This window comes from Macrobrachium rosenbergii, chromosome 7 (assembly GCF_040412425.1).
Source record: "Macrobrachium rosenbergii isolate ZJJX-2024 chromosome 7, ASM4041242v1, whole genome shotgun sequence".
NCBI lineage: Eukaryota > Metazoa > Arthropoda > Malacostraca > Decapoda > Palaemonidae > Macrobrachium > Macrobrachium rosenbergii.
This window is the reverse complement of record NC_089747.1, coordinates 1,191,218-1,194,208: the sequence shown is the minus strand read 5'-3', so window position 1 is coordinate 1,194,208 and position 2,991 is coordinate 1,191,218.

Sequence of the window (2,991 nt, the reverse complement as noted above, 5' to 3'; positions counted from 1 at the left end):
AGGAGGAGTAAGAAGGTGGGAGGTAGGAGGAGGAGGAAGAAGGCATGAGAAGGGGGAGGAAGGGGAGAGGGAGGTAGGAGGTAGGAGGAGGTGGGAGAGAGGAAGAGGAGGAGGTGGAGAGGGAGACGAAGGAAGAGTAAGAAGGTGGGTGGTAGGAGGAGGAGGAGGAAGAAGGTATGAGAAGAAAAAGGAGGAGAAGGAGGAGGAGGAGGAGGAGGAGGAGATAAATGTGGGATGGAAAACATAAAAGAGAAGAGACAGACAGAAATTGTGGAAATGGATGAAGATGAGATAAAGACTGAGGTAACGGAGAGACGCGGCGATAAAATAGGGGGTATGGAAAAGACTGAATAAAAGAGGGAAGAAAGAGACAAAGAAATTAGTAAAAAAGAACAAATAAATTCATAAAAATCATAGAAAGGAGAAGAAACTTAGTCGCAGCGAGGAAAAAGAGTAAAAATAAAATAGATAATAATTCTGAGGAAGAGAAGAAACTTGATAAAAGGAGGAATTATATAAAGATTAGGAAATACCATAAATGTTAATGTTTCGTCTTCATCGTAACAATATGAAAATTAAAATTATGTAAAGTGAATTAAAAATATTAAAGAAAAGCTTTTGTAAAAGAGTTAGACGTGAATAATAAGAAAATGAGAGAGAGAGAGAGAGAGAGAGAGAGAGAGAGAGAGAGAGAGAGAGAGAGAGAGAGAGAGAGAGAGGTAGCAACAAATGTCATAACAATAACACTATTCAGAGCAGAATTTAACACATCAAAGGCCATAACATTAACACGGACCTGAATTTAACACATCAAAGGTCAAAAGACATTAACATATAGCACATCAACATGGAACAGAATTTAACCCATCAAAGGTCAAAACACATCAACATATAACACATCAACACGGAACAGAATTTAACCCATCAAAGGTCAAAACACATCAACATATTAAGACATTAACACGGCGCAGTATTTAACACATCAAAGACCATAGCACATTAACATATTAACACATTAACACGGGCCAAAATTTAACACATCAAGACATCAGAATTCACCACCAGCCAATATCCGAAGCGATTTTCAGCACACCAAAAAAACCACCTGATTTGAAAATCGCAAATACTAAATTTATGTAACTTTTGTCTTTCAATATACAGCACTTAGCTGATATTTCAGGCTAATTCTTGTAACTATGTTTTTTCTCAGAGAGAGAGAGAGAGAGAGAGAGAGAGAGAGAGAGAGAGAGAGAGAGAGAGAGAGAGGCCTTTCCCATTGTGTGTTTACAGTATTCATCTTGACAGAACAGTAAACACATCTGTTTTTGTCCTCTCTCTCTCTCTCTCTCTCTCTCTCTTCTCTCTCTCTCTCTCTCAGCCATGTCCGACTATAGTCGATAAACAGAGAGAGAGAGAGAGAGAGAGAGAGAGAGAGAGAGCTTTCCCATTTTTATTACGGTATTCATCATAACGGAATACTGAACCTCTCTCTCTCTCTCTCTCTCTCTCTCTCTCTCTCTCTCTCTCTTAACCTGTGACCCACAACAGTCGACAGTCGATTAACAGCAAAATACGTAATTCACTGCTAGCGACAGAACCAAGACAATACATAATTTAAAGGAATATTCTCTACTTGCTTACGTGTTCCCGTAGTAAAAGTAATGTCATTTTAAATTGTCAAAAAATAGGTAGGTTGATAAATATTGCTTTTATTTATTTAATTTTTTTTTTTTTGATTGGGCTCTATCTCTGCGCGATGTCTTTGTAATAAAAGAAAATTTATTTGTTTTATTTATTGAATTATAAGAGTTAATGTGGACTAAACAGGTAAAGAAATAATAATAATTAATCAATAAAAAAAATTGGGCCGAAGTTTCTTCGGCGCACTCGAGTTTCCTGCACAGTCGCTACAGCGTATATAATCAAAGCCACAGAATGAATGAATGATTGTATTAATAGATAGATAGACAGATAGATATACAGGTAGATAGATAGATAGATAGATAGATGGATAGATAGATAGATAGATAGAAACGTTTCTTAACAGAGAGGATAAATCTTACCCAAGTGCTAAAAGATAGCAAGATAGCTATGCCAGCCTGTCAGCAAGATAGGGTAATCTTACCTACCTATTCCCTAAAAAGAAAGGGGCCGAGGGAGGGGGGTGTTTTAGGGGGGCTTTCACTTACCTTTCAAAAAAAAAAAAAGGATCTTCATGAACATATAAAAGACTCGAAATTTTTCAAGACTTTGACGATACGGAAAACACTTTTTTTTTTTTTTTTACCTGTCTTCAAACTAAAAGAGGCTTCGTTCAGGTGGGGGGTATAGCGAACGCGATAATGCTCCCTATCTCTCTCTCTCTCTCTCTCTCTCCTCTCTCTCTCTCTCTCTCTCTTTCCCTCAATATCTCTGTCTCTCTCTCCCTCTCTGTCTCTCTCTCTTTCTCTCTCTCTCTCTCTCTCTCAGTTTCTCTCTCTTTCTCTCTCTCTCCCTCTCTCTCTCTCCCTCAGTCTCTCTCTCTCCCTCTTTCTCTCCCTCAATCTTTCTCTCCCTGAAACTTTCTCTCCCCCCTACTTACGCGAGCCAAGCGAGCTTTCTATCCTTCAATCTCTCTCTCTCCGTCAGTCTCTCTCTCCCTCTTCCTCTCCCTCAATCTCTCTCCCTCTCCCTCTCCATCTCCCTCTCCCTCTCTCCCTCCCTCCCCTCCCCTCCCCTGCCAATCTGTAATAAGAAGACCGTTTCGCTTCCCGAACGAATCCATCGTCGGAGCAAACTTTGGCGAGACAAGTCCCAAAAACGAGTCTCTTATAGGCGGATGCTTTGGGCTCAGCCGGGGGGGTCTCAGCCCCCTCCTCACCGTCCCCCCATCTTCTTATCCTAATTCAGAGGCCTCCCTCTTCCCTATCCCCCCCCCCAACCCCTCCCCCCCATCAGAGTTTATGGGGGTTCTTTAAAAACCCACTCATCCAAACCTGCGTTACCGAAGAT